Raw genomic sequence first — 12,235 nt, forward strand, 5'->3', positions numbered from 1 at the left:
GAGACTGGGTGTCAGTAAACCCCCAGTGATCCCAGTTGTGTCACTGACTGGAGAAGAGTTTTACACACCCACCTGTGGTTCTATCCCTGGGTTTGTGTTTGCAGCAGTCACTGTGACACTTCCACAGAGCCACGTGGGGAGCAGCAAGAGAATCAAAGAGCTGAGGAACCTGGGAAGGGTTTTCTGCTTCCAGATCAGTTATTTGGATGGAGTGTCCTCTTCCAGCAGCTTGCCAGAAGGAAGGAGGAGGTGCTGGAACCCACTCTGGTTTAGCACATCCTCATCAGGACTGTGTTACTTCCCAGCTGACCTTCTGACTCTGAAGTCTGCTCTTGAAGGAGTTCTGTTCTCCAGCTTGCTTTCATTGCTGGAGAAGTTGCAGCTGGAAGATTAGGAAAGAGGAGATTTGATCCCCACACAACCCCAGGGCTCCCCAGAGAGGTGAGTAATCAGCATGGAGGGAGGAAGTGTGTGACACTCACATCTTTACTTTGTTTAGATGTTTCCCGTGGAGCAAGTGAGTACAAGAGGCTCTGTGGATTTCTCTTTGCAAAGCCTGGGTCTGGTTTCAGCTGTCATCCCAAAAGAGCCAACCCACCCAGCAGGGCTGCAGCTCCAAGGCACACAGGCAGAGGCTGGGAAAGTTCAGAGCTCAGGGGAGTGGAAGAGGTGCTAGATGAAGAGTGTGCTCTCCAGGAGCATCCAAGAGGCTCAGTAAAAACTGGACGCTGCCACGACCCCACAGGCTGCAAAGGTAGAAATGAGTAGAGGAAGATAATCCCCATCCACTGGGAAAATGTTTCTTTGCCATTTTGATCTTGCCCATCACTTTCACCTAGTTTAGCTGCATTAAACAGTGCCTGGAAGAGGGGAAATGGTGTGGCACAGTGTCAGTGCACGCTGGTGTTCACCAGCACGACTGCAGGCTCCTTTCCTGCCATTTACCTTGTTCCCATTATTCTCAGCTTACCTTTTTCTGTTCACCTGAAAGCAACTACCCTGCCTGGTATTTCCAAACCCTGCCTAGTCTGGCTAGGGCTCGTTAACACAACCTTCCAGCCTTAACAACAGTTTACAATTGGGATAATAAACATTTTAAAATGTGATTTAAAATATATATTCAAACCGGCGGAGGGGAAAGCTCTAGAGGGAAATGAGAGTATTCTGATTTATGCCTGAGAAAAGAAGGATCAAATGAATGGAAAAAAAAAAAGAATGAGTGTTTAATGCTGCCTGGGGAATACAGCAGCAGCCTGATGTTCCTACAAAATAACAGATCCAGGAACGAGCATCCCAGAAGAAAAAAGAGGCATGAACAAAGGAAGCAGAAATGAAATTCAAGTGGAACTGCTTCCCACTTTCCCCTGCCACTGCTGCAGCACAATACTGGAACTGAGCAGGCAAATTTGCTCCCAAAGAAAGACATCCTTGTGGGGCAGAGCTGCCCAACAGACACCAAAGACTCTTCCAGCTGCTGGATTGATGGGCTCCTGGCCAGGGCTGTCCTGCTGGAGCCCACACAAAGCAGAGAAGCACCCGTGGGCGGTTGGTCAGCACCAGGGGCTGCTCAGCAGCTGGGATGCCAACACTCTGGAATTCCTCCTGCTCCCAGGGAGTCATTTGTCAGAGTCAGAGTCAAACGTCTGGTTAGAGGGCCTGGTGATAAAGAGCTCTCTGCAGAGCTGATTTCTCCAGAAATGTGCGTGGTGCCAGCGTGTGATGTCAGGAAACAGCTCTGCCTGAAATATCCAAGGGATCTTGTCTCCAAAACCTGGAGACTGGAGAAAGGGGGTAGGCTGGGAACTGAACGACTGATTTGATTAAAGGGAGGGAGACACTGCTATGCTGAAACCTCCTGTAGTTATTCAGTTTATAGGGAGATAGAAAAGGGAGCATAACAGAAAAGCAGAAAATACTGGAAACTGTTAAGGTGCTTTTTTTGGGTGCTGCTTGCTTCTATCCTGAATGAGGACTCAGTGAACCACCCTGAGAGGTGACAAGTTTTAAAATGGGCAGCAGGAGATGGGTTTATTACAGAAACTGGTACATTTTCTGTAATAAACATTACAGGCAATGTATCTGCTGGAGAATAAAGTTATTTGTGAGGGTTTCACAGGTCATCATCGAGAACAAAAGTCAGCTCAGGTCTTAAATTAGAGTAGGGGGAGAAAGATGATCAGAAGTTGTTATTTTTATTCTCTCATGTTTGAGGGATAAAAACCCACTAGCTTCAGGGCATAGAGCAACCTCAGAAAGCTCAGGACTAGAAATAACTCCTTGTGTGGCCAAATTATCCTGCTCTTCTCTTGAATGTTTCTGGGAGTAGTCTTCTGCTGGTTTCTATCATAGATAGGACAGTAGCCTGCAGGGGTATTTTTTTCAGTGTGTTTGTTGCTGCTGGGGTGTGCTGTCAAAGGGAGGTGCTAGATTTTCAAATCCTGCTTCCAGGCTATTTTCAGTGGCAGAAAAACAGTGTGACCAATGTAGGTAGAGTCATCCTGACTGACACGTTTCTCTCCATCCCTCAATTCTATGCCAAACATAAAATTAAATCTGTATTTTGTGATATAGTTTCCTTTTTCACAGCAACAGTCTTCAGAACATCTCTCAGGTTAGTCTTATCTTGGTATCTTGGGCATCATCTGTCTCTTGGATGTTGCCATTTCTGCTGTGGTGGAGTCCAGCCCTCTCTGGTGTCACCATGTTCAAGGTGTCCTCAGTCTCTCAACTGAAGGTTCATCTTTGGGCTCTGTCAGTGTGTGGGACACATATCCCTTGCTATGGATGTCAGCAGCTCCCCAGCACTCCTATTTTCACTGCTGTGTTTGGAAACTGATGTTTAGCCACTGGTCACCCATCTTCTCCCCAAGATTTTGGAAGTTTCTTGCTGACATTTGCCTCCTGTGGGCACATCTTCATCAGCAGTACCCTAGCTTGGCTCCATGGCAGGTTCTTCCTGGCCCTGACGGTGCCAGAGATTGTGGCATTTCCTGTCCCTGCTCTGGCTGCATCCTGCAGTGACCTTGACTCCTTACATGGTGCTGCCTGCACGCAGAGACTCTGAAAGATTAAGTCTCTTCTGCCCCATCTGTCCAGCAAAGTGCCCAGCTGAGGGTGAAATGAGCCACACAAATGGTGATTGCTGGACATCTGGGCTTCTCTACCTGCCGGGCACAGCATCCCTTGCTGTCCCAGCTACACACACCCTCTGAACCTCATCTGCTCTTGCACCCAAAAATTCTGGGCTGTGCATCGAGCTGTTTTCTCCCCTCGTGTCCTTGGTGGGTTGCAAGAGCTGCCACTGGATCTCCATCAGGTCAGTGGCCCAGGACTGGCAGACACTGGCTTCATTATTGCCAGGAGACAAAGAGCAAGGCAAAGATGAGAAGCATTCCATCCAAAGGAGATACTGAGTATTGTGCACAGGTCCCTGGAGTCCAGAAAGACTTCAGAAGGGTGTTTAGTTTTCCCCAGTGAATCCATGCTTTAAAATGTTTAAACAAAACCGGTGTATAAGTTGATCGGATGGCAACTATCTATATGGAAGAGAATGGTCATAATAATTCACAGGACTTTGGAGGATATAAATAATCAAGGAAGGAGGAGTGGTTAGAGTGGTACTAGTGTGATAAACAGGAGGACTCGAGTGAATTCAAGAAAAGGAAAATTTTGGCTCAATACAAGGAACAAAAATATCAACTAAATAAAGCGACCTAAAATAAGTCACTGTACAAAGCCTAAGAAACCAAACAAAACCTTTCCTCCAAGGAGTTATTTTGAAAGAAGAAAAGTACCAGATACTACTTGGAGTTCTCTGCGAGCTTCACTCTTGTTAGGGTTTTTTTTTTTATATGGGAGCCACTCAAAAAATAAAACTGTGTTGATGGTGGCTGCCTAAAATGGAAAGAGCCAACAATAACCCCTGCTTGATTTGAGTAATCCCCAAAGGGGAGAGGCTGAACCCCCTCAGAAGCAGTAAATTAAAAGGGAACAGAAACCTGGCACGTCTGGAGAGTGACGTGTACGGTGAACAGCACAACTTCTGCTGGACATGGCACACAGAGGACAGACACATCATCATTTTCCATCTCTAAAATAAAAAGCCTATAAAAAGTACTTCTTCCAGTTATGGAGACAAATAAATTGGACAAGAATGATGTGTCTTCTTATTACAGAGTTATTCTTCTTTTTGTCTTTATTTTTTTGGTTTCCTGCTTTCCCTGGTGAGCTTTAAGTCCCCAGCTGAGGGGTCTGACACAGAAAATATCACTGCTTTTCACATGGACAGTGCTCTCTCTTCACTGGGGTGTCCCTAGGGTTTAGAATGTGTTAAAGCACGTTCAGTCCAAGTGGGGGAAAGGTCAAAACCTTAGACAAGAACAGAAAGAGCCTTTAAATTTAAGCAGTGTATTATAAAATTACAGCAGTGGTTAAACCAAATGTTTAAAGGCATTGAAATATAAAGTCAGGTTAATGGTCAAAAACAGAGATAGAAAAATTCTGCCTGGGAAGCTGAACTTCAATTTCCTAATGAAGATTTTATAAAATGAAGGCTAGAAATATCTGTATCTGGCTGTGCCTGTGTAAAACAAGGCTGGTGCTGGACCAGGGGGACAGATGCTGTGGAGGAGAGCATCCTCTCCAGCTTTATGGAGCACGGAGGGGTTTATGAAGCACGAGCTGCTGCACCACGCTCTCAGTCCATGAGCTGCTGGTATTTGCAGCACACTCCAAACCCCAGCTCAAATAACTCTGCTGTTAGATCACACAGAAGTGCTCAGTTGCTTATTTCTCTCTGCCACATACCAGTCACCAGGCTGCAGAGGCTCCCGGGGAAGTGACACATGGAAGTTTTCAACTGTATAAAGGTTTAGGGCTCAACCCAAACAGGCACGAAGGCAGGAGCGCTGGTGGCGCTGTGTTTACACCTGGATGGAGGAATGAAGGAGCTGGGGGTCCTGCTGCCAGGCAGGATGGCAGGTTGCAAAGGGCACGGGGCAGTGCCAGGGCCGGGCTGGCAGAGCCATCTCTGCTCCTTCCTGCTCCTCCAGAATCATCCAGCTCAGCCCAGGTCCCTCGGTGGGGCTTGGGGCCGAGGCAGGAGGCAGAGGGGGATGTGCCCCTGTCCCAGCACTCCCCTTCCCCTCTCTGCTTTTGAGCTTTCAGGTGCTGCGTTCCAAGGGCAGCCCCCTCGGGACCTTCTCATCCACGTGGATTTGCAGCTGTGGGTCTGCCAAGGGACATGGCCCTTGGGGACACCCTCGGGGGGTGTGACAAGCTGGATGCACTGGAGCTGGGCACGCACAAGGGGCTGTGCTCCTCCTTTGGCCCAAGCCCCCAAGCCTGGCGCTTGCCACCCCAACGAGACAGCAGAAATTGCTGCTCCAAGCTGCTCCTGGGTGCTGTCTGCAGGAGAGGGACCCTGCCTGGCCCCAGCCCAGAGCCCTCAGCAGCAGGAGAAGGCTCTGGACTGCCTCAGCTGAGCTGATCCAGTGCCCCAGCAGGCTGGCAAAGCACCCAGGGACAGGTTTAAATCCTCCATCCTAAGCCACATCTTTCCTTCTTTTTGGATTCTGTTTGTTCTCCTCTGCTTCCCAAACATCTGCCACTGATATTTTTTTTTCCCCCACACCTCCTGATTTTTGTTTTAACCCCTCTATCCCCTCCACTAACACAGACCCAGCTCCTGGGCTTGAGCACAAACACTGGGAGCCCTGAACGCACCCGGTAAGTCCCTTTTCACCTCCTCCTCATTATTATTACACCATGTAATAATCACAATAATACACACAACAGGAAAAATGATGCCAGTAACATAACAGCACTCTACAATCCCCAGGAAAGCTCTGCTGAGAAATGGCTGAGTTGCTTTAGCTGAAATTTTCCTGAGACAACGTGGACTGGTCAATGTTATCAGCAGCTTTAAACAGAAATTGATGGGAGAAGGGTCAGGTAAACTCAGCAGTTAATATTCCTCCCTGCACCCCTCATAATGAGATCTAGCTTTGTTCCTCTTGTCAGGTCAGCAGTTCTGTAGCTAGGTGAGACACTAGAGGAGCCACACATCCCTTCAGAAAGCTGTAACATTTAGCTACCCTTTTTGTTTTGTAGCAGAGGCAGCAATGTAAAAGGACAGAGGATATCCCACAGGATGGCTTGTGGAGTGGGGGAAGAGCACCCACGTCCTCTCTGAGCACCCACCTCTCTTGCTACTGCTAATGATGGGTCTGCAGCTCCAGGGAACTGACAACAGGATTTGTGTTGGTCACTGAAAAAGTGACCTAGAAAAAACCCAGGTGAAAATCAGGAGGAGCAAACGTGGCTGGATGTCTTTTCTTGCCATTGAGACATCCCTGCCCTGAGAAAATTGGGCACTGTCTTAACCAGACAAAGTGTTCTTCTACCTGCCAGCTCAGGAGCTGTTCCATCAGTGCTACCAAGAGGGAAACCACAGAGGTCAGGGAGGGCAGGCTGCCTCATTCCATGCCTGCTTGTGTTTGGATTTGCTGGGAGCAGGGTGACCCAGCAGCACCTCCCTCTGCAGGGGACACCCTCAGCAGCAGAGCCACCCAAGGCTGGTGTTGTGAGAGGCCCTGCCAACAAGGGTCCCTGGGGGAAGATACATCTCTGTGGCTTTACTTCCACAGATCTCTGAACAGAAGTCTGAGACCATCAGCTCCTGATTCAAGAAGTCTTTGCTTGCCCTGTATATCTCCAGCCATTCCTTCAGCTGCATCTCAGCATGTTGCCACCTCTGCAGCACCAGCACAAGGGGTGATAGAGCCAAGTGTTGGACCCTATCAGGGAACCAATCCAGGCTAAAAACCAGAATATGGTAGAAGAGGACTACACCTTTTTTTCAGTCAGCCACAGGCATGAGCAGTCCTACCTGGCTGTGTGAGCACAGGGTCCCCCAGTCCTGCCTGCCTCACCCCAGCAGAGCAGGTGGGCACCAGATGCCACACATTCCATGGCCATACTGGTGCTTCCAGACATCCTGAAGCCTGCTCAGGGCTGGAAACCTCAGACAAATGCCCACAGGCCATGCACTGGAGTGTCTGAAGTGAAAAAGCCAAAGGAAACCCATCTGCATGGTTGCCCTGCTTTGTTCCACCACCCAGTTCTGCTCCTGTGTTCAGAGATAATCTTCACATGGAAAAAAAACAAGGAAGGGTGGCTTTCTGCCCCCCATCTTTTCACCTCTCAGTGCTAAAGGAAAGTGGCTGGGCAAGTGCCCCTCCTTACCTTCAAATGTCTCCTCTGTGTCAGAAATTCAGGTCTTCACAAGCTGGTTTCCTTGAAAGCTTCTGGTGATAAAGAAGGAGCAGTTACGTGAGTCACCAGCTGCAGCAGCTTCCAGGGGAAATCTGGGGGAGGATTAATGAGTTCATCCAGACCACCCCAAGCTCTGTTTGTGCCACAGAGGGGACTGATGAGTAACCAGCAGCGAGACGTGGTGAAAGGTGAAGTTTCCCAAAGCAACAGGGAAACAGCCACTGCAGAGGAGTTCACTGGTAAATTCATTTTGCAACCACAGGAACTCCTAGAAGTGGATGGCAGCACAGTGCTACACCCTAACAAAACCTCTCCCTCGAATCACAACCATGGACCTCAACCCTGTTTTCAGCTCAGCTTCCTCTTACGTGGCTTTTGGGCTCCCCACTGCTACTGTAGCTGGTGGGTGCACCCACTTCAGAGCCTCCTGCAGCCTGGGCTCTGCCTCCTCAGCTGCTGAAACAGGTTGTTGCATGTGCTTGTCCTTTTGAAGTTCCCCACTCCCTTCAATCACAGTCCTGAAGGAGCTTCCCACGTGTGGACGTGGCTGAACCCCAGAGAGATATTGCTGCTAAATAACCAGTGATAGCCAGAGCTCAGATAATAAGCACACTAAAAGCAGGAGTGTGAGCTTTCGTGGTGAAAGGGAACAGTAAATTGAGCCTCAAGCACAACATGACTCTCTCACACTTAATTTGACACTCATTCTGACAGCTCCTGGTGACACAGACCTTTTATCTCCTGGCTGCAGTCTCTCCTGCAGCTGTGACTCAGCTGGCCCTTGTCTACACGCCTTGTTTGAGCAGGAACCTCTCCAAAAGTCCCTAATGAGATTCAGTCCCCATGGCCCCAGCCATTTCTGACTTCTCCAGGCATGATTGCATCCAGCAAAACCCAGGAAAAGCTGGTCCCAGCCACTTATTTGGGAAGGGGAGAAGCACTGCTTCAGACCTAAGCTCCCTTGTGGCCAGGAGGACACCTCCAGGCTGTTTGTTGTCTGTCCTCCTGGCCCCACGTCCCCTGTCCCTGCATCTGAGGACCTGTGTGTTTCACTCCATTAGCACCACTTGAGGAACTGCAGTTGTTAGTCTGTCTCTGTTGGCTGGGGACAGGGGAAAATGAAGCTGTGAGGGCTTGATGCTGCTGCCATCCATCAATCTGCAGGTAGGAAGTTTGGTTGGTGGTGAAAAGATTAGAATTTCCTTCATAAACTGGCTTTCCAGCCAGCTCTTGGCAGGAGAGCCCTGCCACTGAGAGAAGCCACCCCACTGATCCCCCTTGTGCCACCCACGGCAATGTCACCATCTGACCCCCTGGAGAACCAGGCTGAGCAGGCAGAATTTATAAAAACAGGAACCAAAAGAAAGCAGAGCTTTAAAAGAGCAAAGAGGAAAGATTTTTATTGTCAGATCTGCTCCCTGCACGGGGTCATGAAAGGCTTCAGTGAGGATGAAGAACACCCCCTCTCTCCAGCCCCTTGCTTGCATCCCTCTGCGGGCTGAAGCATCAGTCTCAGCCTGAAGTTTCTCCAGGGGGGAAGCAAATGTGACTGCAGTGGTTTGGCTGCTGTCCCCTGCCTTCTCCAGCCACCACTGTCCCCTTGTACAGCTAAAAACCTGTCAGCAAGGAGCTCCCACGGGTGGTGCAGCCCCCTCGTGGCACTGCCTGCACCAGCACTGTGGTGCACATGGTAAGATCCTGTGGGGTGAAGGTCCCTCTGAAAGGAGCAGGCTGAAATTTGGTTGCCTGCAAAGCCAACAAAGATCCCCACTGGCCAAGATTCCCCCTAGCCAGCGAGAGGCTGGAGAGCCCCCGAGGTGCCAGCCCTGTGCCATGCTGGGAACTGGGTGTAGCTCATGGTCTGCCAGGGAGACAAGGGGGGTTTACCGCAAAAATTAAGATACATAAGGGTTCAAAAGGTGAAAAGGACTCCAGAGGGCTGGTTGGAAGTGGTGGTCACAAGGCTGGGAGCTGTGGTCAGTGGCTGCAGCTATGCAGAGCATTCCAGGCTTGAGAAGCCAAGGAAAAACTGCTGAAAGATGGGGAGCCTGAGAGCAGGGATGGCCCCTGGCTGTGCAATGTCCTGTCTGAAGCACGCAGGAAGGAGAATTGAAGAGCAGAGGCAACTGAGGCAGTGCTCTGCAGCCCCCTGTGCCACCTTCTCCCCACCTTCACCTTGAGCAGGCACCTGGCGGTGGATCTGGTCCTGACTCAGCCACTTTGCTTCAAGCAGGAAACTAAGAAATGTATTTATTCCTTCCTCAAGAGGAAAATAAAACAAAAAACAGAGCAAAACCCCTCCACTTGGGATGACAGGAATGAGAGAGAGGCAACGGGAAACAATTTCCAGTGCTGGGAAAAGCAATTATCATGTCAACCAGCTGCTGTCACCGGTCCTGCCCTGCCTGATGGATGGGAGCAGAGGTGGTGGGGCAGCCTGCTGGCCTGCACCAGCCAGGGCCTCGGGGGAAGAGCAGAGAGGCTGAGGATGAGCTTCTCTGCATCCAAACACGGGGGGCTGTGGAGCACATCAGGTACCCAACCAGCTCCAGCAGAGCAACAGAGCCGGCAGTCTGCGTCAGGGTGGGTGCTCTGAGCACCCCAAACCCACCCCCACACTTTGCCCTTGAGGGCAGCAAGGGATTTCAAGGGAAAAGCCTTCCTGGTGAGCTTCCCCTTTCCCACACCACAGAGCTGACCTCCTGCTTAGCTCAGTCTGAGATAGAACAGGGAGCAAAAAAAACAAAGGGAGCAAACATGACAAAAGAGAAGAGTGCCCTGAAAGCCCCAGGTATGGTCTGCAGCCCACAGGGGGTTCCCTGCTCCTGACATGGATGAAATAAAACCACTGAGAAACCACCAGGGCTCCTTCACCAGCATCTGTGCCTGCTGGAGCCACTTCTGCCTCTGCCAGGGGCTGAAAACCCCAGTGGGCAGCTTGGCTTGGAAAGAAAAGAGTGGCAGCACGTTGGCTGTGACATCTTTGTAGCCCAGAGACTACATGTATGGGGACTCTCCTGCTGCACTGCCAGCAGACCTGCAGGGGCTGATTTGTACAGCCCAGAGAAGCTGGGGGGCTGATTTCCCACCTTAGAAGCCAAAATTGGGATTTCTGCTGCCAAAGTAACCTTAACTAGCTGTACCCTTGCAGCAGCCTGGCACACTGTCCTGGGGAGACGTAAAATGCTGCTTTTGAACAGTGTTTTCAGACAGATGAACAAGCACCTTTCCCTTCAACTTTAAACAGATTTCCCTGGTGGGTATTTTTATCCCCTGCTGTACAGTTTTGTTTTCATGCTGCTGTAAGAATCAATGCAAATTAATTACGTTTAAAAGGGACAGGAATGTTGCTCTCAGATGTACCAGAGCTTGGCTCTCCCCACAAACTCTAATTTCTACAGATTAAGTTGATTAGAAAACTGTGGATGTAATTAATAACAGCCAAAGGGCATTTTCAGCAAGGTTATTTAAGCAAGGAACAAAAGGGGATTTCTGTGGGAAATAAGCTTCACTTTTATTGTTTGAAAGATGATGGTGACATCACTGTCTAAATGCTGATGGCAAAAATTACCAATAAATCAAATCAAAAAAGCCTGACAAACTCACCCTGCTATTGTCTAGCTGCTCCAAGGCGCTTTTGCTGTCCCAGGGCTGCTGCCCCAGTACAGCAGAAGGGGAGAGAAACTGGTTTGGGGCAGCAGGTCCCCTCCAGTGACCCTGCCCAGAACTGCTGCCAGGGGCGTGGGGGCAGGCAGGGATTTGTTCCCAAATCTCCCACTGCTGCTGGAAGCCTCTCTGGAACACCTCTCACTGCTTGGATTTGCCTTTGCTGAAGGATCAACAGGTCCCAGCAGCCACTGTGGAGCCAGGAGATGACAGAAGCTGTGAGTTCTCACCAGAAAGATGGCTTTTCTGTTGCTGATTAGGTATTTTGGGGCAAGTTGATCCAAGAAGAGGGAAAAGGGGAAAAAACAGCAGGAGAAAAGAGCTGTATGTTTTCCTGCCAGCACTAGATGGTCCTGCTAAAACTGTAGCCTGAGCTCCCGTCAGGAAGAGCTGAATCCACACAAAATTAACTGAGGGAGAGAAAATGAGAGATGGGATGGGGAAGACAGAATGAAAAGAGGAGAGCAGCAAGCCCTGCCACCAGTCCCCACAGCACCTTCTCCAAAGGGCTCCGTAGATTCTCACCCCCCCACCCTCACCCAGGTCCCTGCAAAAAAAAGTGAGGTACAAAAAGGTGACCTGGTTTCCTTCTTTCCTGTGCCTGGCTCTTGGTACAGGGCCTCCCTCACAGGCAGCTGCTGTGCACAGGACAGCTAAAAGAGAAGGAGGAACCTGTCCCTTAATTCTGGAGCCCAGAAGGAGCTGTGGGTGAGGGGCAGGAGGCTGCTGGGCACAGAGTGGGGAATTGGAGCTGACTGAGCAGGCAGGAGGCAGACAGAAAGCCTGGCAGGGGCAGGAAGGGAAGGATGCTCCCACAGGATCCTTCCTCCTCACAGCTTCCAGACCCTGGAGCCCGTGCTGGTCCCACTAGTCTGTGTTTTGGGGCTGATGGCAGAGGTGCTGCAAGAGGAGGGGGTGCTAAGGGGAAGGAAAACCACACAGCACTTTTGCCATTCCAGCTGGGATGGCATGTGAGGCTGGGGCTTCAGCCCAGCACCACCCCTACCTGTGCAGCCAGTTTTATGTTGGTGACATTAGAAATCAATCTCCAGAAAGGTGCTTTGGCTGCCTTTTGCTTATTTTATTTTTCCTTCATGTTTGGGTGCTTCCAGGGAGAAGATTTCTTGGGTGTTTGTTTGTTTTTTTAACTTTGATACTGTTTGGTGGTGTTTTGTTTTGTTTTTCCACTTGGGTAAAGAAAGTATGGGCTGTGAAAAGAAAAGGCCTAGAAAAGGCCTAGAAAAGGCCAACAGATCCCCTCCTTCAGGCAGCAGGAGAGTCCCTGGCTCCCCCT

This window comes from Merops nubicus, unplaced genomic scaffold (genome assembly GCF_000691845.1).
Source record: "Merops nubicus isolate BGI_N331 unplaced genomic scaffold, ASM69184v1 scaffold5949, whole genome shotgun sequence".
Lineage (NCBI taxonomy): Eukaryota > Metazoa > Chordata > Aves > Coraciiformes > Meropidae > Merops > Merops nubicus.